This window comes from Neovison vison, chromosome 6 (genome assembly GCF_020171115.1).
Source record: "Neovison vison isolate M4711 chromosome 6, ASM_NN_V1, whole genome shotgun sequence".
NCBI classification, from domain to species: domain Eukaryota; kingdom Metazoa; phylum Chordata; class Mammalia; order Carnivora; family Mustelidae; genus Neogale; species Neogale vison.
Window position 1 is genome coordinate 3,840,495 of NC_058096.1, and position 22,812 is coordinate 3,863,306.

The 22,812-nt window shown below is 55.7% G+C and overlaps 1 long non-coding RNA gene across 2 annotated transcripts; it reads right to left on the minus strand.

Annotated features, from left to right (window-relative positions):
• Positions 1 to 11,495: 11,495 nt before the first annotated feature.
• On the minus strand, positions 11,496 to 22,298 carry LOC122908277. Of its 2 annotated transcripts, none has more exons than XR_006384950.1 (3): positions 21,815 to 22,298; positions 21,590 to 21,720; positions 11,496 to 11,725 (listed from the first exon to the last, which is right to left on the minus strand). It is a non-coding gene; the product is annotated as an uncharacterized LOC122908277 (long non-coding RNA). The 2 variants fall into 2 exon arrangements; XR_006384949.1 differs by lacking the exon at positions 11,496 to 11,725 and adding an exon at positions 21,221 to 21,460.
• Positions 22,299 to 22,812: the final 514 nt, after the last annotated feature.

A 22,812-nucleotide genomic window follows, 5' to 3' on the forward strand; every position in this document is an offset into this window, starting at 1 on the left:
GCCATCGGCCCCCGCTCGGTCGTGCAGGGCCTGTGGTCCCTTCAGCGGCTCAGCAGCGTCCACAGGACCAGGTTCACTCCAGGGCTGCACCCCAGCCCCGTGGGTGGCGTGTCCTTTTTGTCGGGACCCGCAACCGATGCCGAGACAGCGGCCGCTGTTCTGAGCATCAGATGTAGACCATGATCTTCAGAGAAGAAGAGGAATTCCCCGATCGAGCCCCGCATCGGGCTCCCTGCTCAGCGGGGAGTCTGCTTCTGCCTCTCCCTCTGCTCCCCCTGCCTGTGCTCTCTCACTCTCTCTCTCTGTCAAATAAATAAATAAATAAAATCTTAAAAAAAAAAAAAAAAAAGAATGAGGAAAAATCTTCTCCCAGAGGCCCCCAGCAGGTCTCTCCTTACATCTCCTTAGCCAGAACCGATTACGTGCCTGTGCCTCTATTTATTAATTTTGTTTCAGTTCTTTTAAAAATAAACTTTTCAGGCAGTTTTAGGATCACAGAAAAACTGAGGGGAATGTTCCGAGAGCTCCCATCCCCCCACCCCCGTCCCCTGCACGTGCGCAGCCTCCCCGGCTCTCAGCACCCCACTCCCCGGAGCCACGCACCTGGTACAGGGCGAGAACCTGCGTTGACCCGCCTTCGGCACGTGGAGTCCACAGCGGACGGGGGGGTTCGCCCCATGTCGACCCCTCTGTGGGGCTGGGCGAGTGTGTAATGCCGTGCACCCCTCACTACACTGTCACAGACTAGCTTCACGGCCCTAAAATCCCCTGTTCTTCCCTCCTTTTGTTTTTCTTTTGGGAGAAATGTCACACCCATTCAAAAGTGAATCCAGCAGTCCTGACCCTGACCTCCAGATCCGAGGCTTACCGACTCTGCACCTTGCCTTTGGTCGTCTCTTTTCTTCGCTCTCTTCTTTGCTAAACCATTTAAAGCAAACGCAGACATCGTGCCACTCGACCCCCACGTAACTCAGTATCCACAGAGATACGAACGAATTACCGACATTTCTTATATAACCACAGGGCCATTTCCACGTCTAACAAGTCCACGCTCACCCCCGGGTAGTACTGAAAGATGAGTTCATACCCACATTTCCTCAGTTGGCTCAAAATATGTCTTTTTCCGGTTGGTTGGCTGGAGTGGAGATCCTACGGGGTCATACATGCTACGTTTGTTTGTAAGGTCTCTTTGGTCTCTGTTAACATAGAGAATCTCCTCTTGCTTTAAAAAAAAAAAAAAAATCCCATCGACTTGAAGCAGTTTGTCCCGCAGAAGGTCCCGCATTCTGGAGTTTTCTCTCACCTTCCTTGTTCTGCCGTTTAAGTTCTTCCTCTTGCCCTCGCTTTTCCTATAAACTGAATTAAACCCGAGTTGCAGTTTTGGCAATCTCTTCATACCGTGTCACACGAGAAGCATAGACTGTCTTGTCCCCGTTTTCACACTATTAAGCCTGATCACCGGATTCGAGAAGTGACCTGGTCACCTCCAACTCAGGGCCAGTAGCCATAAAATTTATTGTTTCCAAATCTCCAAATGCATTGTTTCCAAATCGGGACTCTGCTCCCACCCAGGAACCAAAGGGGGGGTTAAAACAATTGAAACGGTATATTTTCAGATTCTTAGGCATAGACTGAAATGTTCATTTTACGTTTGTGAACCAAGATCATTTTATTCAAACGGATCTACACATTCGATGCATTCCCCAAATCTCAGCAGGGTTTTCGGGTGGAAACTGACAAGCCAGCTAAAGTCCACGTGAAACCAGAGGATGGAGAGCCGTCGACCGCGCTTCGGAAAGGAGCAGCACCTGCCTGGTTTCCGGTGTCCAGCTTCAGCGATCGGTTCGGAGCTGCACGAGCCACAGCCATGTGGTGGAAACAACAACAAAAAAAAATACAATGATGTTATGAAATTGTCATTTCTAATAAAGTGAAAATTGTGTTCACAGAAAAAAAATACTTTCTGAAAAATAAAGATAACATTTGTTGTATTATATTAAAGCTGAAAACAAATACCTTCTTTCCACCGATTTCGGGATGTTAGAAAGCAATTCCTGGCGGATAATTATTCCTGATAAATATTGCATTCTTCGGTTTTTGACTTTATGTAATTTAACGCCACGTTAGTGGTATTTTTCTGAGAGATCTATTAGTTTTTAAGTTACCTCATTACTTTTTTAAAAGATTTTATTTATATATTTATTTATTTATTTGACAGAGAGAGTGGCAGGGGAAGCAGGCTCCCCGCTGAGCCGGGAGCCCGATGTGGGGCTCGATTCCAGGAGCCCAAGATCAGGACCTGAGCCGAAGGCAGAGGCTTCACCGACTGAGCCACCCAGGCATCCCTTGCCTCATTACTTTCAGCTTTTAAAAAACACTGTGTGGAATCTTCTTCAAAGATGTCTGATTACCTGTGTGTTGGATAGTTTGATTAAAGGTTTCCAACTGATTTTGCACAAAATGCAACCAGAGCCTAGCAGACCCAGCTGGGTGCACACGCGAACCTAGGGTCACTGTAAGCCGTTCCCGGTGAATTGAGAACAGCTCCTCGAAGGCGCTATTTCTAACATCTGGTGTATTTCTAACATCTGGCAGACGATGGGCTTCAGGCGAAAGCACGTGCCGCTAGAGGCAGGGACCTCCTGCTCATAGGAGCTGTCGCTGCAAATTTAGAGTTCAGTCCCTACAACTCTTAGATGGGTGAAGATTGGTAGGCGTTGATATCTGCTGGGTTTATGGCAATTAAATTTAAATTGCGGCTTGCTAAGACTCATTTCTGAATTATGTGTTCGCTACAAATAATTCCAGCTGCGTTTCTGCTCGACGCTTTCTTAATTTAATAATAGCACCTGATTCTGTAATGCTGCGTGGCACCGGCGTCTGGGTCCACACTGGGGCCCACAAACAAATGATGTCGTCCATGGCGAAGAGTTACCTGAATTTACATTTACGTCTCACTTGAAAAACATCGCGTGACACATCTTCAGCAGAACAGATGTTCGCGGCTTTACTTTTATTTAATGATTTGAATAAAAATTAAGTAATTATTTCAAATGGGCTTAATTGGCTTTTCTATTTGAGGCATCTGATAACACGTTATAGTAAGCCGTCATCACATTTCTGCGAAATTCTGCTCGTGGAGACGATGCCATGGGGGCCACCACCCGTTCTGAGCACACAAGAAACCCAGAAAACGGATGAAATTGTGAGAATTGTCGTTGGCCCTAAACACACAGCCTCCCAGACGGCCGCCAGACGGACAGAGTCTCGTGTGGTTGCCAGCACGAGCTACGGACGTCTCCGCCCGCCAGCGCCGGGCTGCCAGGGGCCACCTCGGGGTGGAGGCCCACGTGACCCCACACTGCCCACGTGAAAGCCCCAGGGACTGGCTGGGGTGAATAAATGGGGCCACCCACCCCACCCCCGAGGCTGGAAGGGGTGACCCACATGACCTGAGTGTACTTGGCTTTGTCAGGAAGCTCTTCCCACTTTCCCTGAAGAAGAGGTTTTAGTTACAGAAAGCACCCAGTGGTCCACGGGGCCGGTCCTCCTCCAGACCCGGCCACGTTAATGTGAGACCTTGGCTCCCTGCCCACGTCTTGCGGGAGACCCACGGAGCCCCCCTGCCAAGCGGCCGGTTCGCCCAAGAGGATGCTGGAGCCCAGCGAGCACACAGGTGCGGCCAGGCTTCCCCACATCCCTCTGGCCAAGGCCACCTGCCAAGGCCACCACCTTCCTAGTCCTTCCTCAAGGGCTGCGGAATGGGGTTTTCCAGTTCTGTTCCGTTCCTTTTATCAGCTCGAGTTCCCCTGGTCTCTCCTGGCCCGGCCAGGTCTGCCGGGAGGGAGAAACTTCCCTGCGTCAACTGGGGCTCTGGGTCAACCCTGACCTGCAACCCATCTGGGAAAAGTCAAACAGCAGCTGGTTTCCGAGGAAGAGGAGTCCAGTACGTTGGGCTTGCGGGGATGGGGGAGTAGCGTTTGGAACTCTTGGGTGTTTTATATTCCGGAGGTCCTGGTGCATAGCATTTGCTTTTCTGTGCATGCCCAGTCTGGCGGGTGAAGCCCTTTCCCTTTGGCCTCTCTGTCCTCCTGATGTGGCCCTTGGTTTCTGTCCCCAAAGGATGCCCCAGGTTCACCTGGTGTGACTCGTGCTTGGGACCTAGGGCTGCGTCCCTCTAGGAGCTCATAGTGGGGGGTGGTAGGTAAGGCCACAGTCGGGGCATTGCCCCCCAACTTCACTCACCATCAGCTTATGGGGAGCCTGGGCTCCTGACCCCATCCGCTCAGTGTCCTTTTCCAGGGACCCCAGCTGGTCCTTGGGGCTTTCACGTGAGCAGTGTGGGGTCACGTGGGCCTCTGTCCTGAGGTGGCCCCTGGCCCCTGTGAGATGTCCGTAGCTCGTGCTTAGGAGGGGGTCAGCCCAGGTTTGGAGGACACAAGCCTGGTGGCCGCAGCCCCTGCTTGAAAAGGAAGGGAACCGCAACCAGAAACTGGGCTTGCCCACCCTTGTTCTGTGAGCTTGTGGGGTGTGTGTGTAAGGGAGTCGGGGGGCATAGTGTGCAGGGGTGCTGTGGTGTGCGTAGACGGTGGATGCCCCTGCAGCTGGCGGCCCTGCAGACCGGGCCGGGCCAGGAGAGACCAGGAGGATGGCCGAGGGATGGTCCTCCCGGCAGGCGGGCTGGCCCAGGAGCCCCCGGGCGGCCTTGGCCATGGGGCCCGCTGTGCCATATCCTTGGGTGTCTGGAGCCTGCCCCCAGCCCCTCCTCCTCCGGACTGTTCCCAAAGGAAAGCCGGCTGCAAACCCCACATCTGAGCTCTGCTCTTTGCCTTTAACCCCTTCCTGCCCTGGGCAAGTCTTATAACCAGCCCGTGCCTCAGTTTCCTCAACGCTAATGGCCAATTAATTCCTCCCCGCCCCCTGCCGACCTCAGAAGGATCTGGCATGAGAACAAAGGGACAGTGTGCCCAGTGCCTGGTGTGGCTTTTGCACACGGATGCTCTGTAAAGCCAAGTTATCATTATAATAAAGCCCCAGCCTCCCTGGCAGGGCCTAATTAGAAGATGGCGTTGAGAGCCGGTCTCCCGGCAGACAGGTGGGCTGCACCTCAGAAAGACTACGGCCGCCACTGGCGGGACCCGCGTCCCTCCTGCCTGGCTTGGTGGCCTGGGGTGATTCCGAGGCCATTCCGGCCTTGCCATGGCCTCTCTGGGTGCACAGTCTCTCTGCTGTGAATCCAGGCCCCGATGGCCCGCAGACTGGGCCTGCCGTCCTGGTGCCTCCCCAGTTCGGGGTGGGGGTTGATTTGCGGCCCTCCCATCCCCCAAGAGGGTCTTGAGGAGGGTGTGGAGAGAATGTTCCGGGTCAGAGCTGCCCTCTGTCCGGCTGTCAGGTGTCCCTGACTCACGGCCCAGGCCAGGCTGCCCCGAGGCTCCCTGTAGTGGTGGTACAGAGAGGCTCCGACGGGGACTTGCGCCCGGGGTAAATGGGGTCCTTTTCGCCCAAAAGAAAAATATCTCAAAAGGTACTGAACCTTCTGGGAGTGATCAGATCTCGTTTCGGGGCAATTTCAACCATGTTTCTCAAAAGAGAAAAGAAAGAAAGGGAAGAGAGACAAGGAAAATCACAGCTGACTCCCTGCTCCCAGCCAGAGTCTTCCTGGGACACCAGCGGCACTGCTGTCCCCCACTGGCTCTGTTTGTCCCCTCCCCCGCAGCCGGCCTTGGTCCCAGCGCAGGGGGTCCTGCAGGCTGCGAGCCGGTGAGCCACGATGTGTCCTCACTCCGCAGGAGAAAGGCTCTTCCTCGCGGCTCCCCATCCCCTGCTGCCTGAGGGGGCCGGCCACACTGACACCAGCACCCGGTGACACATTTGCACGTCCTCCAGCTCCCTCAGGAACTTCATGTGCAGGAAAGAGGGGCGGCGTGTCCCTGGGGCCCCAGCGGTCTCAGGCTCGTGGCTGCGGACCTGGTTGAGAAACGCAGGCTGAAGGCAGAGGAGCAAAGCTCAGAGCAGGAGCTCAGCCCTGGGGCCATCTCCCTGCATACAGAAAAGGGGGTTATGCACCTGTAAAGCATCTTCAGCCCCCCCCCCCCCCGCTCCCAGCGCCCCGGGGGACGGACAGACGGCCACCCACCCAAGCGACGAGTGTTACAAGCATTGCACAGTCCTCTCCGGAACGCTAGCTGCAGTGATGACCTGCGTCCGCGGAGGGGGTCGGTCACGAGTGGGGTGAAAGCAACTGGCTCCCAGCCCCAAGCCCTGCCAAGACATGACCCTGGGCGGTCCGGTAATTCTTGGTTTGGGGCCGCCTGTGCCTTAATTCCCCGGCTCTACCTGCTAGAGGCAGGAAGCAGCCCCCCACTGACATGTGACAACCAGAGATGCTTGGGGACGGGACACCGTCCGTGTCCCCCGGGGGCCGGAATTGCCCCCACTTGAGAACAGCTGTGGCAGACAAATCACTGGCTTTGTGTGAGCCTCAGTTTCCCCTTTAGTAAATGAGAGGACAGACAGTTCTCCTTCAGGCTCAGGGGTGGGGGGCTTGGTGGCGTGGGGTTCAGGGGGACCCTGCGCCGATGCTGGGGAAACGGAGTGCTCCCCGCTGGACGGCAGTGTTTCCAGGAGCCAGAGCACACGGCACTGTGTGGGCACAGGGACGTCCTACTGTGGCCGCCCAACCTGACAGGTGGCCCCTGTCATCGGTGCTGGGCATTCCCTGGCTTCGTGCTCGCCAGACGGTCAGCAAAAGCTACCGTGCCCACACGGGGTGCTGGCTGTTGCTGGGGGTTCTGTGAGCTGTGAGGGGCCGCCCATGCCCCCCAAACTAACAGGCTAATTGGGGAGGCAGAGGGGGCACCCAGGGAAGGAGCTCAGGAGGGAGGATGGGTTGCCGAGAGCGGGGGCCACGGACCCTGCACATCTGCGGTGCCCAGGGCAGGCCGCTCAACACGCGTGCCAGGAATGAAGGGGTGCCGGGTGAGGAACACCGTCAGAGCGGAGGTCCCGAGGGTAGGTGTCCCTCCACACCCCCCCGTTCATCTCCAGGGACTCAGGTCCCAGGGTCACCCTCTTCTTGCCCAGCAGGCCTTAATGGACGTTCGCTGAAGCTTAATGGACTTCGCTGAAGTTTGCAGAGGCTCTCCTGTGGACTGCAGGCCTGGAGGGCTTCCTGGAGGAAGTGTGGGAAGTCTCTGCGGGAAGGCTGTGCGGTGTTCTGCTGGGTAACTGTTTTGGGAGGCACTGTGTCCTTCTGCCCCAAATTCTTATGTTGGATGTGACTCAGAATGTGAGTAGTTTTGGACAGAGGGTCTTTAAAGAGGTAATTCGGGTAAAACGAGGTCTTTGGGGTGTGCCTGACACAATCTGACTGGTGTCCTAAGAAGAGAGGGACATGGGGACACAGACAGGCACAGAGGGAGGGACAGAGGGCGAGCGCAGCTGGCCGCAGGCCCAGACGGGGCCTTGGAAGGAGCCAGCCCTGCCCACACCCAAGTCTCCGGACCTCCACGCTCCAGCCCCGGGAGGGAACGGACTTTCCGTGGTAAAGCCGCCCAGCCTCCCCTTTGTGGGGCAGCCCAGATGCAGCCCAGAGGAGGGGGGCTGGGGGCGCCGGTCTGGAGGCGCGCTGGGGGGGTCCCCCGGATGGCGGTGGGGGGAAGCGACGTTCCTCCAGCTCTGGAAAGCCTTGCTCTTCTGACACAGTGACCGCCACTGTCCTCCCATCTGAGAGGTGCCTGGTGTGACAGAAGGGACCGTGCAGGCTCACGGAGTCTCCAGGGGCTGCCGGGACCCCTGCTCTCATGTGGTCTTATGGTGCCCACGTGGGACCAACTCTTTCCCTGAAAACAGTCGCATCCCCCACACAGGGCTGTCTGGATGAGAGGGCTGGATCCGCCCTGTCCCCTCCAAGCCTGAGGGTGCAGCAGGTCGTCCCCCGAAAGGGGAGCTGCCCAGCCTGCTCCCCAGAACCTCGCCGCATCCTGACCCGCGGCGTGCTGGGTGGGCGGGGGTCCAGCTGAGCTCAGGGCTCCCCAGGCCCAGGGCCACCCGTTTCAGCCTCTGCGGCTGAACGTGGGGAATGTTCTGGTGGAGGCTGCGGGGAAGGCCTGTCTGAGAGCCCCCAAGGCCAGAGCCAGCACCCAGCGAACTCTGCAGCCTCAAGTGGGGCTGGGGGAGGGGCGCGCAGCCCATTGAGCCCAGATCCCCACACTTTCCTTGTGAGGTAAGTGCCATTATGTCGGGTTTCCAAGGCCAACGAGACAAGACAGGCTGGAAGGTGTCATAAACCAGACCGAGGTCTGCCGGCTTGGGGCGAGTTGATGGGGGGCGGGGATGGAGACCGGGGGACAGCGGACGCGGCCACAGTGGGTCTGAGCCCTGGCCCCTACAGGCTCTTGGCTCCATTCACCCCATGCCCTACAGACCCTCTATGTGGCTGGGGGCTTGGGGGATGCCCTGGGGGGCCTGGGGGCTATAGGCAGCACCGATCAGGGTTGGTGGGGTTCAAAGAGGAGGTGAAATGGGGTAGACCCTGGGGTCTTGGACGGGTGCTGGTGGGTGTAACCGCACCTTCCTCCAGGCCTTTTCCTTTGAAACGGAGCCTGATGCCTTTGAAGACACCTTGGCCCCCCATGGAGAAGGTGTTCTGAAACCCGAGGCTGCTTCCCGGGGATGAAGCCAGCTTCAACCCCCCCAGAGCCCCCCCAGACCTGAGTGTGGGCCCCGCCCCTGCCTGGCCCTGCTGGGCTCTGGTTATGAATGGGTATTTCTGTCCCAAGCACCAGCCGGGCTGACCTGCTCCTCCCTGTCGCTCTGGACACATTCATGCAGGGACTCCAGCGGGCCCGCTGGGGACAAGAGTGGGAGGGACTCAGGAGTCAAGGGTACTGGGTTCGAGTCTAAGTTCTGGGCCCAAACCGTCCCTTTTTCATTCCCGGCCTTGGGTTCCCAGTTGGGACAAGGGGAAAGTGCTGAACGGTGTCAGGTGTCCCCCCCACCCGCCCCCAACCCTGTCTTCCACTCAGACAGTAGGATTCCGTCTCTTGTAATCCCGTTAGGGCCACTCCCACCATGCGCCCCAACAGCCAGGCTTCGGGGTGTGGGATAACCTTGGTGCTTCTCGCGCCCCTGACCTCTGGTAAGACCCATTGACCCCACCTCTCTACAGACGCTCTTAATTTTAGGGGGAAAAAAATGTCAAGAGAAAATAATGAAATCCTATTTTTACCAACGTCTGTGTGAAATTTCGACCCCTCACGTCCCGGCAGCCCAGCAGCCCTCAGGCAAGTTCAGATCACATCACGGGAGCCCCTTCCTGCTCGAAACACCCTTGACGGGCCTTGAGGCGTGGAAATGACGGTGCTACCAGACCCCGCGGCCGGGGCTTCCAACCACACGTGCCCACCGAGGCAGGCGCGATGCCCTCTGACTGGCTGGTCCCCTTTCCGATAACTGCGCTGTGACCTCCTTGGTTTCCTCTGACGTCCTGCGTGTTGTCTCAGCAGAACAATCTGAGGAACATCTGGGGCCTAAAACAGGTCTGCCCCCTTCCTTCCCCCCTGCAGAGCCTCTTCTGAGGGAGGCCGCCCTCCCCGCTCCTGGCTGGCCTGTCCCACAGCTCCAGATGACGCGTCAGTCTGCCCGGGCCCAGGTGCTTCCCAGAGCACTGCTCTTTACCAACAACGGCTCAGACCCCCATCCCGGATGTCCCGGTCCTTGGCAAGCTGCCCCCCGCTCCCACCCGCCCCCCGCATCTGACTTATCTGGTCCCGATCCCTAAGCAAAGCATATTCCATCCAGAAGGTGTCTGACGAGTGCTTAGCCATCAGCACCCAGGAAAGCAGGATGACCAGTCGTGCCTGGGAGGGGCTGATAGGCTGGTCCTATTTGCTCCCCCATAGGGATTCCCTTTCCCCTTCTAGAACAGAGGCCCAGCCCTGTTTTCTTGGCTCGTGGGTAGTGGCAGGGGTGAGGTCATCCTTGGAGCTCCCCAAGGAGAGGAGGGAGAAGGTGCTATTTAAACCTTATCAGATCCTTTCTGTTGGGCTGCTGGGAGGAATCTACCAGGCCCCACCCACCTCCCAACTGCCCGCAGGGGCCCGTTGAGGGGGGCAGCTGAGAGCAGTCATCCCCTCCAACTCCCAGGGACAGCCCCAGCCGCGAGGGGGGGCCCTCCAGGTCTTCTGCGGATGTGACCTTCCTGTCAACCATCTGCTCGGTTGGCTGCACCCAGTGACGGGGTGTCCGAAGTGAGCACGGGTGCCCGGGGGGTTCCGGATGGGGGCGAGGGAGTTGGGCATGGACCAAAGCTTTGGGTCTGCAGCTCTCCACCCCCCAGCCCTGGGACGGCCCATTCCTTGGCCTCACTGACCATCAGTGCCTGCGTATGCAAGATGGGGCTGCAGCCGTCCGGTGGGGTACAAATGCAATGACACGGAAGCCCCCGGCCCCTGTGGCTGGCCCAAGGCGGTGGTTAGCATGGGGACATTTCCCTTACAGGAAGGGTGCTGCGGACTGGCCCACCGTGGGAGACGGCCGGGGCAGTCCTGGCCAGGGACACACGGGAGCCTAGTGGACGGGTTCTGCTCACGCTGGTGCTGTGATCACAGCAGGGTGATCACGGCCAGCAGGGTCCAGGCCGGCCACTGGGCCCCCCGGGACTCGGGGCAATGAACCTTCCATCCCTCGGAATGAGCCCTGCCTGGTAACTGGTCCCAAGACCCTCCGCGCTGTTTAGAAACACAAGCCACCTCCCGGCCATGGGGGGCCTTCCGTGACTAAGGGGGCTCCCCTACCCCAGAGGGAGTTCGGGGCCCCACTCATGGACAAGGGCAGGCTTGCTGCTGGAACAGTCGCCCTGGGACTTCTGGCCTCAGGTCAGGCTCCAACAGGCCCCCTGAGCAGCTGCTTCTCAGATGTTAACCCCCAGGAGGAACCACACGGGGCCTCCCCGCACCTGCGCGCCCGGCTCCAAGGAAGGTCGGGGGAGGACCCTCCCAGGGGGCTGGCAGGGACTCTGGGGGTTCTTACTCAAAAGAGGGGGGACCAGCTGGGGCAAACGCTGCCCCCAGGGATGTGTCCCGCCCCGCCCTATTGCCGAGGTCCTGCTCACAGCAGCCCTAACCCTTGGGTTCTTGGGTGACCTTCTAAGAGCTTTGAAGCCAGAGGCTACGGGGGCAATTTCAGCAGGTCCAACTCTCTCTTTCTTTAGTGGAATCCGTGGGGGCGCCGAGTCGGTAGAGGGGGCCTCCTCCCAGACGTCTTAGTGACACGCGAGGACACAGGGGTCCTGACTAGGGGTAGGACCTCCCTCTCATCCCCAGCGCCTGAGCACAGATCCCAAACGAGTCCCTGTAATTCCATCACCCGGGGGCCGGCCTCTGCCTGCTCTATACGTAAAGTTTTATTGGAACCCATGCATGCTCAACCATGCCTCCTCGTCCACGGTGTTCTGGAAACCAGCAGAGAAGCGGTGGCTGGTTTGGGGGCCGGGGATGGGTCGCTCCTTGGCCCTGGGCACATGCAAGGGTTCTGAGAAAATCTCTTGTCTGGGCAGGTGCTTGGGCTGCCAAGGTCAGTGGGCCCCATGTGTAGCCTGGACCCAGAAGCTTCTCTCTGATGAAGTATGTCCAGGTCTGGACTGCTGGTGGGGGGACCCCAGGACCCTCTGCGGGAGATGAGTCCATGCTTCCCACCGCGCTCTGACTGAGCCTTCCAGAAGTACCTGTGGGATGAAGGACAGGAGAAAGGAATGATGAGCAGTAGAGACTCTTCCCTACGCAAAGCAGACACGCGGTCGCTTTGCTGATGCGGACCGTTCCACAGTTCCTGCTTTTCCTTCTCTTGCTGCGGCCGCTGCTAGCCCCCTCCATTGCCATGAGCCCCCTCGAAGGCAGGGCCACTGAACCCAGAGACTAAATCCCCAGGCCTTGGCGACGAAGCAGATCCACGCTGTCTCAGCGGGCGTGGGGCTCTGTCAGGCGGAGTTGAAACCGTTTCTACCAACACCGATCACTGGATGTCCCCCAGCAGCCACCCGTGGCCCTGTGAGGACAGAAGTAGGGGGAGCTCTTGGGGACAGGGGCCTCTCGTAACCCCCGTGTAGGCACTCTGTCCTCCTGCTTTGCAGGCTGGAGCACAAGCACGCAGCGACCCTCCCCTCCGTCTGGGTTTGTGTGTTGGGATTGAGATGCCTGAAAGAGAGGACGCCGCTGAGACAGGGTGGGGACGCCCCTACCCCTTGCCTCGGGGACTTTTTAAAAACTGTGGTAAGATACAGCTAAACAACACCATCTGAATGTTTTGTCCCCCCAAATTCATGTGTGGAAATCCTAACCCCCATGTAAGGGTATCAGGACGCGGCGCTGTGGGTGGTGATTAGGTCAGGAGCGTGGAGCCCCCACGAATGGGATCAGTGCCCTTGGAGGGGACCCCAGAGGGCACCCCTTCCCGCACGTGCAGACGCGGGGAGAACCACGCCTTCACCAAACAGCGTTACGGGTCGTCTCCACCGCTCCCGGGGGCCGTTGAGCGAAGTGTCCACACGGCTGAGTGTCCATCTCTGGGACGTCGTCTTGCACAATCGAAGAACTTGGGGGACGGCCCCGCTGCCTCGGGGAACTGTTCCTAAACTGCTTCCTGGCGGTCTGAGCGCCACGGCAAAGGCCCCGGGGAGGTCGGAATCGCTGTGGGACTCTGGCAGCCTTGGTTTTTTAAGTGACAGCGTGATGTCATGGTCCCCACCAGGTCACTGCCCCTCGCTCTGCACCGCCGGGTGCCCACGCGCAGCCCGCCCAGCGCCCGCTGCGCTCCCCTCCTGCTCCCTCCCTGAGACCCCACTCTGAACACCGCTCGTCCCCACAGGCCCAGGTCCCCGCGCTCCTTCAACGCGCCGGTGACGGCCGGCGGTCCTCCCTAGGGAGCACGGCGAGAAGAGTTCAAGAACTCAGACAACTCTCAAATCTCGCCTCGAAGCCAGGTGACATGCGGGGGGCATCGAGGCCACTGTGGACAGAGGGGGACACAGAATGTCAGGGGACAGGCCTGGGGACCTTCTAGCCACAGAACAGCCAGGTGACTGCTGCTTCCTTCGGGCAAGCTTGCTTCAGCCGCTCCCCTCCTCCTTCCTTCCTTCCTTCGCCTTTCTTCCCATTTTCTGGGCGCTGTACTCACTGCTCTTTCCTGTATCCCTCTCCTAATTCTCAAAGCGACCTTTTTTAAAAGTTCCCATTATGATGCCTTCATGACAGATGGGGAGTTTGGGAGGTAGGAAATCCCCGGCTGTGGCCGGTGTAACTTGGTATTGGTGGCTTCGACCTCTGGCCCATGGGACCCCGGGACCTGCCTCCCTGACCACGACGCTCGGCTCCCTGCCCCCAAGCACCTGGCCGAGGGGCACACTAGCTCTGGACCCGGCAGGCAGAGCTGGCCCGGAGAGGGGTTTCCGCAGAGCAGAGCCCCCGAGACCCGACGCAGCCCCGGAGCAGGATGAAAGCACCGTCCTGTCCCACATAAAGCTTCTTTTGTCAAATTCCTTGGCTCTGGCCGACATTCCAGTCCCGTATCAGGCTTCCGATAAGGAGACACTTCAGGTCGCTCTTTGTGCTTTGTTTTGTCCCTGTGAGGATAGAGAGAGTTTAAATGACGCCCATGGATCTGCACACCGGGCGTTGAGGGGCCCCAAAGTGTGGGGTGAGGTTTTGTCGAGCCGCGTGATGTGGGGCGCGAAGTAGATTTCCCCGTCCCCGTGCGCCTCTCCGGAGCAGCCGCTCTTTCGAAAGCTGGGGGGGACCCGAGCGGTTCTGTCCCCTGCTCACACCCGGGCCCCAGCCCCCTGCCTGTGGTCTGGCTTCCCTTCTGAGAACACCAAGCATCATCCCACAGGGAGCCCCATCCCCCAGCCGAAGCCCCGGCCTATGCCGGGAAGCACCAGCCCTCCTCCGTGCTCGCTGTGCGCACCCCTGCGGGCAGCTCCTGGCCAGGGCTGCCTGGCTGGGCGCTTGCTTCACTCCGTGTGGGAGGCCCTCCCGGCCCGTCCACAGGCCCGGGGCAAAAGTCCAGCTGTTAGGACATTTGTCTTATGCTGGTGGGGTTGAGGGAGGATGAGGGAGGCAAGGCAGTGCTCCCAGGAGGCCACAGCCACTGATCTGGAGCTCACGGGGGTCCCACGCTCTGGGCTACGTGGACCAGGCTCGGAAGAGCGTCTGTGCCTGGAGCAAGAAAAGCAGGAAAGCAAACGGCCGAGTGGTAGGCAGGGGTGAGTGACCTCTGGGAAGGACCCCCAGGAGGGCCCCAGCATCACACTCCCCCATGCCTGTGCCTCTGGAGGCCGGGGCAGGGGGCGGCCTGCCGATGGCTTCCTGAGCCGAGTGGGAGCACGGACTGGGGTTTTTTGGTTTTCCCTGCTTCTGGGTTGCTTGAACTTCTCAAAACCGACGCGCATCACTTCCGATTTTTTTTTTTTTTTTAAGTTGCAAAAGAGTCAGACAAAGACGTCCCCAGGTACAAGAAAAGCTTCTGCAGCAGCTCTGTGGGTGGACCGGGTTTAGAAACGCCCACGTTACACCCCGGAGCTCGGACATGGCCCAGGGGACGCCATGGGGCTGGCAGGCAGGAGGACGGAGGGAGGGCGTCTGGCCCGGTTTGCAGACAGGAGGTCCGGGAGCCGGGTCTGGCCGCCCCACGCCCCGGCAGTGTGGTCCTCCCTGGCAGACAGAGCGGGAGCACTCCCACTCCGGTCCACCACAAGTCCCGCCCCACGGCTAGGGCACCTTAGACGCCTGCCTGGCCCGAGAGGCCCTTGGCCCTGCAGCAGCCATGGTAGGCAGCGGGGCAGCTCTGCCCTCCTGGACACGGGGAAACCTCAGAGCTGTCACCAACGCCGTGTCACCCAGGAGCAGGGCAGGCCGCGGTCCCTTGCTCCCCGTCCAGGTCCCTGCTGCTCCAGCTGCCAAGCGTTCCCCGATGTCCCTTCTCCAGAGCTTCTGGAGGTGACCCTCCCTCCCAGCAGGGCACAGCCAGGGATTTGCCTCCCCTAAAACCGCCAGCCCCTCGCCCCCAGGAGCCGCAAGGCTCCGTTGTCTGGCCCCCCTCCTCCGCCTCTCGCGCGCTGTCTGTTTCCTGGGGCGCCTGACTATGGGCGCCCGCCCCGCCTTGGCTCTGCACCCGGGCAGTGGTCCAGGGAAGCGGACGATGAGAGTCGAGAGCGAAACCCCCACAGATGGCCGGGAGGAGCCCACACGTGCAGCCCGGAAGACGGATGGTGGCCCTTGCTGGTGGAGGGCCTTTGCCCGGCAAGCTGGGAGCGGGGAGGAGGAGGGCTGCAGCGTAGGTGAAAGGTCCCCAGGCCGGAGAGGAGATGGGGGCGTGGGGTGGCCATCGTACGGACCGCGCGTGAGTGGCAACGGCTTCGAAGAGGACAGCAGACCGTCTCAGGCGTGCACATCAGCCCCTTAGAGCGACTGCTCAGAAGAGCGTCCACACCCGCGGCTGGCGGGGCCAGGGCTCCGGACCTGGGGCTACAGGCGCAGCGTGTGGAGTGGGCCTGGGGAGCGAGAAGGGATGGGTTCTCTGCACGCCTGGCAGGACATGGGCCACTCGGGGGTCAGGGCCAAACCTTACAGAGAGTCTGGAGCCCGTCACACTGGTTCATCTTTTCGAGTGACCTGGGACCTGCCAGCATCAGCTGCCCGCAAAGAAAAGGACCAGCTCTTGTGCCTGCCCCTCCTTTCCGCGAAGCTCCAGGCTCGGTGGGCATCTCTGGGGTTTGGAGGCAGCGTATTGGGTGCCTTGGAACATGACTCTGACCCACCTGCTGGGGGTGGACGCTGCCAGGGCAGAGCGAGCCCCGGGGAGAGAATGCGTGACAGCGGGCTGGACTGTGGCGCAACGGTCCTCCTGCTCCGCGGGTCCTGCCCTCGGCCAGTTCCCGTTCCTCCAGCGGAAGACATCAGGCGAGCCTCCAGCAAGACGCAGCAGGCGAGTCCAGAGCAGACCCCCAGAGCCCCATCAGGCTGGCACAGAGAGCTGCCCACTGTTCCAAGGGCAGAGGGGGGCGGGAGGCATGGGTGTGTTGTGGGGCCTCGGGAGGGTCAGGACGTGGCCACCGGACGCAGCCAGCGGATGGGAGAGCCCTCCTGCGGGCTGTCATCGACCACAAAATTCTGACACCCACCACGACGTGGCATCCACGATCCCGGAGGACATGGCGCTTCTGGAAGCAGCCGGAGGGAAAAGAGCCACATTCTGTATGATTCCAAGTGTACAGACTGTGCAGAAAGTACAAATCCACGCGGGGAGAGAGCAGCTGCTGGTTGCCTTGATCCGCGGGGAGGGCAGGGGGACTGGAGGGGTCAGCCAGGGTGCACATTTCTCTCGGAGGTGATGGAAACGTTCTCAAGTGGCCCCGGTGTACACACTAAATATATTGAAACTGTGAGTCTGCCAAAAAGCGTGTTGCGTGGGTCCGTCGTACGGCACGGCGCATGGGTTGTGTTCTCTCCCTGACCGGTTCTGCTCGTGACTCTGTGCTGCCAAGGGGGCCTGGATCCCCCCGGACTGGAACCCGGGCCTTGGAATGACCACCCAGTGCTTCTCCTGCAGGGCCTGGCCTTGACCTTTCTCTCTCCATCCCACGGACAGCTCTGCGTCAGGCCTGGGAAGTGGAAGGACAGGATTCCAGCCCTGGTTCCCGCTGCTGGCTGTGTGACCTTGGGCCAGCTACTGCACCTCTCTGGTTTGTCCTGTCTGTCTTCACCGTGAGTCACTGGCAATGCCCACGGTCTAAGACCATGGGATTGGACTTGAAGGCTTTAACCATTTATAGGTCTGTGCTCAGCCTGTGGGTCTGCTGGGAAATAATGAGAACATGTTATGAAAATCCCATTTCTCTTTGCTTTTAGAATTTCTGGTTTGTAAATGAGTAAGACATTTGCCAGCCCCTCTCTCCACTCTGAACGGCTGGGAATGACTTTCAAGGAGCGCGCGGAAGAGACGGGTCGCGTCCCTGAGCAGCTCTCCCCTGCGACACCCTGTCTCCAGAAAGGGACAGTGCCCGTGTGTCCTGGGAGCCTGCCCCCTCCAGCCCAAGCCCTGACTGCTCAGCCCTTTCCCCGCTGCAGGCCCCGGGGCGCTCCCAGAGGGAGAGGGGGAGAAAGCCTGACGTTGTGGGAAAGTATTTTGAAATCAACACAGAATCATCATGTTTATCCCTTGTTGCTTTTCAGAAACCTGGCTGCCCGTCGGGGGATGGGCCGGATGAGCGGAGAGCAGCTTCTCCTTTGGGTTTTGCTGAACAGAGTACAAACTCCCCGTCCCTTCCCGGAGCTTGGAAGCCAGGATGCAGGGATGAAGGGAGACGCCCTCTATGCGCCCCAGACCTGTTCCTCTACCTGCTGGATTGTTCCCCTCTTACCTCCTTCAGCTTCTCCAAGGCTGTTTCCTTTGGACACACCTCACCCTTGAAGAATTTATGACAGAATTCATGCAGCAGGAGCCAGGCTGAAGGGGGCGGCGGGCAAGGCAGGCTGCAGACTTTGCAGAGCCCGGTGCCAAACAAAATTGCGGTGTTCCTTGTTCAAAACATATTAAAAACTCCAAGAGGTGGCTAGCAGAGCTTTAAACCAAGCCTGGGGTCTGGGTACGCGCACCCCGGGGACAGGCTGTAGGTGTGGCAGCGTTAGGAGCGGAGGGAACGGAACAGACAAAGCCGTGTCCGTGTGTGACTCTCCTGTGGGGACGGGCCCTCATCATCCTTCCGTCCCCCTGCTCGCCGAGGCGCGCCCCTCGGGGAAGGCGCAGACGCCCCTCCCGGGCTGTGTAAGCTGCGCGAAGCCACACCACGGGAAGGGCTTGGACAAACCTCATTGGGAGTTACAATAGAGCTGGGCTGGGGACATGATTCAAAGTCAGTTAATGAGGCTTAAATGGAGTTACCAGCCTTTCCTGCTCGGCTTCGATGTGATAAACATGTTTTAGAAAACGTAATAAAAACAGATTTCTTTTTTTTTTTTTTTTCTTCTAACAGTTTGGGGAGCAGAGACAAATTGGTCCAAAATGCTCCACGAACAAATCAATTAAAAAATGGACAGAGAGGGATGCCTGGGTGGCCCCGTGGGTTAAGCCGCTGCCTTTGGCTCAGGTCATGATCCCAGGGTGCTGGGATCGAGCCCCGCATCAGGCTCCTCGTTCAGCAGGGAGCCAGCTTCTCTCTCTGCCTCTGCCTGCCTCTCTGCCTGCTTGTGCTCTCTCTCTCTCTCCTTCTTTCTGACAAATAAATAAAGTCTTTTAAAAAAATGGGCAGAGGACCCGCGTAGACAGTTTTCCAAGGAAAGCAGACAGAGGCCAACAAAACCATGAAAAGATGTTCAGCATCACTCGTCATCAGGGAAATGCCATCAGCTCACACCGATCAGAAGGGCTAGTATTAAAAGGACGAGAACTAGCAAGTGTTGGCGAGGATGCGGAGGAAGGAGACTGCTCGTACGTGGTCGGTGGGAAGGCTAACTGGTGCAGCCTTTGGGGGAAGCAGGAGGGAGGTCCTCAAAAAATTAAAAATAGAACTACCATGGGATCGAGCAATTCGACTTCTGGGTATTTACCAAAAACACGAATTCAAAAATACATTGCACTCTCGTGTTCACTGGAGCATTATTTACAATAGCCAAGATACGGAAGCAGCCCAAGTGTGAGTGGCTAGAGAAGGTGTGGAATGTGTGTGTATATACATATATACACGAATGAACATGTACAACGGAATATATATGAATGTCAATGGAATATTACTCAACCATTAGTGAACGGTTGAATAATAAATAACGAATGCTTTCTGGTTCCATACAAATTTTAGGATTATTTGTTCCAGCTCTGTGAAAAAAGTTGATGGTATTTTGATAGGGATTGCACTGAATGTCTAGAGTGCTCTAGGTAACAGACGTTTTCACAATATTTGTTCTTACAAATCACGACTGTGGAACGTTGTTCCATTTCTTTGTGTCTTCCTGATTTCTTTCTTGAGTGTTCTGGGGTTTTCAGCGTGTAGACACTTTGGCTCTTTGGTTAGGTTTGTTCCGAGGTATCTTGTGGTTTTTGGTGCAATTCTAAATGGGATCGATCTCTTAATTTCTCTTTCTTCTGTCTCATTGTTAGTGTACAGAAATGCAGCTGATTTCTGTGCATTGATTTTATATCCTGCCACTTTGATGAATTCCTATATGAGTTGTAGCAATTTTGGGGTGGAGTCTTTTGGGTTCTCTACATAGAGTATCATGTCACTTGTGAAGAATGAGAGTTTGGCTTCTTTGCTGATTTGGATGCCTTTTCTTTCTTTTCTGATTGCTGAGGCTAGGACATGTAGCACTGTGTTGAACAACGGTGGTGATATTGGACAACCCTGTCATGTTCTTGACCTGAGGGGGGAAAGCTCTCAGTTTTTCCCCATTGAGAAAGACCTTGAAAACTCAGAGGACTGTGGAAAAAGAAAACTAAAACTGGTAGCATCACAATTCCGGGCTTCAACCTCTATTACAAAGCTGTCATCAAGACAGTATGATACTGGCACAAAAATAGACACACAAATGAGTGGAACAGAATAGAGAGCCCAGAAATGGACCCATAACTCTATGGTCAACTAATCTTTGACAAAGCAGGAAAGAATGTCCAGTGGAAAAAAGACAGTCTCTTCAACAAATGGCGTTGGGAAAATTGGACAGCCACATGCAGAAGAATGAAAGTGGACCATTTCCTTACACCATACACAAAAATAGACTCAAAATGGATGAAAGACCTCAATGTGAAACAGGAATCTATCAAAATCCTAGAGGAGAACATAGGCAGTGACCTCTGTGACCTTGGCCGCAGCAAATTCTTGCTAAACATGTCTCCAAAGACAAGGGAAACAAAAGCAAAAATGAACTATTTGGACTTCATCAAGATTAAAAGCTTCTGCAAAGCAAGGGAAATAGTTGACAAAATCAAGAGACAACTGACAGAATGGGGAGAATATCTTGCAAATATCAGAGAAAGGGCTAGTATCCAAACTCAGCACCCAAAGAACAAATAATCCAATCAAGAAATGGGCAGAAGACATGAACAGACATTTCTGCAAAGAAGACATCCAGATGGCCGACAGACACATGAAAAGTGCTCCACATCACTCAGCTTCACGGAAATACAAATCAAAACCACAATGAGATCCCACCTCACACCAGTCAGAATGGCTCAAATTAACAAGTCAGGAAATGACAGATGCTGGCGAGGATGCGGAGAAAGGGGAGCCTCCTGCACTGTTGGTGGGAATGCAAGCTGATGCAGCCGCTCTGGAAGACAGCATGGAGGTTCCTCAGAAAGTTGAAAATGGAGCTGCCCTATGACCCAGAAATTGCACTACTGAGTATTTACCCTACAGATACAAACGTAGTGATCCGAAGGGGCAGGTGTACCGAATGTTTATAGCAGCAAAGTCCACAATAGCCACACTGAGGAAAGAGCCCAGATGTCCGTTGACAGACGAATGGATAAAGAAGATGTGGTGTATATACACAACGGAATATTACTCAGCCATCAAAAACTGAAATCTTGCCAATTGCAATGACGCACATGGAACTAGAGGGTATTAAGCTGAGCAAAATGAGTCAATCAGAGAAAGGCAATTATACGATTTCACGCATATGTGGAATTAAAGAAACAAAACAGAGGAGCGTAGGGGAAGGGAGGAAAAAATAAAACAAGATGAAATCAGAGAGGGAGACAAACCATGAGAAACTTTCAACTCTAAGAAACAAACTGAGGTTCACTTGGGGGATGGGGTACCAGGGTGACCAGCATTAAGGGGGGCATGTGATGTAATGAGCCCTGGGTGTTATGTAAGACGGATGAGTCACTAAACTGTACCTCGGAAACTAATATATACTATTTGTTAATTAATTGAATTTAAATTAAAAAACAACAAAACAAAATTTAGCTTTTAAAAACTACAAATAAGTGTTTATAGAAAATTTGGGTCATGCTATCTATAAAGTTTTTTTCACAGACCATGAAAACCTTCCTATATTAAATATTCTTCTGCACCATTTTTTAAAAGCCAACAAGAATTTAAATACAAATTTGAAAGGAAAAAATAAATAAATATCCTTCTGCCTCATTTTGGATGGCTACAAACTATTCTATTATATGAATTTAACATAACTGATTTAATCGGTATCCAATGATAGGCAGTTTTCAATTCTTTATAACCTTTTTTTATTGCAAACGTTTGATTTTAGTAATTCCTGAATGAGTTTGTTTAACTTGGAACTTCTGCAAAATAAAGGAATTTTAGGAGAAAAGGGAATATTTTGGCAGCACTCGATTGGGATCCACGGTCACGGAGAGTCCCACGTAGGAGGAGTTCAGGGATGCACAGAGCACGCTGGTCTTGGGACATTACGGCTCCCTGCCCACTTGCGTCTGGGAAACAGCGTGACTGAAGGAGAGACAGGGAAGCCTTGGCCTTGGGGTCTTTCTCCTTGACGCTGGGGTCAACCTACCGATTCTCTCTTTCTTCCCCTGGTGCTCAGCTGTTCACTCGCCATCTTGAAGGACAAATGCTTACCTGCTGTTCCCCCGTTACTCCTGTTGCTCCCCATGTCTTGACCGCAAACATCCATGGACACGTCACCATACGTAGGGTCATTCCACCTTCAGTTTTTACCCACTGACCTTGTTGACGACATGACTTCAGCGCTGTTAGTGTTCAGCCGGACAAAGCTATAAGAATGTGCGGCTTGTAGGGGAGACCCCAGGGATACACACATACACACCATGGCCTGCCACTGACCTCCATAGCCAGACCTCCGTTGCAGGGAGCGGGCTGGGGACAACGGCGTCTTCGCTCGGCACGACTGTCTGCTCAGGTGCGGAAGAGAAGGGTCGAGGTGTTCAGCACTGGCTCAGGGGAGATGCGGGCTCCATCCAGACCGAAGTGGGTGTCTGTGCCCCAGGCGCTGGGGGCCGCGGTATGACTCCGCAGGGCTGCCTGTGAATCCGGAGAATTAGATATGGAGCCCAAGATGAAAGTCTGCAGTTAATCATCAACTTTGTCCTCTTAGAGGAGAACCTCAGTCTGCCCAGGAAGACAGTATTTTTTATTTTTATTTAAGAGTTTTTTTTTTTTTTTTAACAGTAAGAAGGCTTAGAATTACATATGGAACTAATGGAGTGAATCAACATATTAGTATTGGGGTGTTAAGTTCACAACAAACACACGGGACAGGCTTGGTATTTAAAGTGTTCCGAATGCTAAGAGCAATTGGCCCGTTACAGTAACGGTCAGATCGGCCTCGTGATTTGGGCTTCAATTGCGTCACTAAATAATTGGTTTTAGATGTGTGATTTCATTGGAAAAGCAGGAGAGCATTTTGCTAAACCTGTACACGATATCGGGAAATTCACTCAATATTCACCCCGTCCAAACTCTGTTAGATGTAGTGACCTCGGCACCGGGAAGCTTTATCTTCTTGGAGCCATTAGAAGTAACGTACAAAAAATAATACGTTCACGATGTAGCTTAAAATGTTTAAGGGACTCGGACTTCCGACGTCTGTAAATACGACAGATACTTTGGGGAATTTTCGTCATTCAAACTGAGTTGCTCCAATACGGATCAGATGAAGCCCTCGGAAGTGATCTCAAATCTTAAAATTTCCTGAGTTTACAGTAAAATGATGGGATCTGTAGATCGAACTTCAAAACCTAAGGAAAACCAGATGTTAAAATGTGAAACAATATATTTGATATTAATCTAAGATTTTAAAAACCACCCATGGTCTTTGTTGC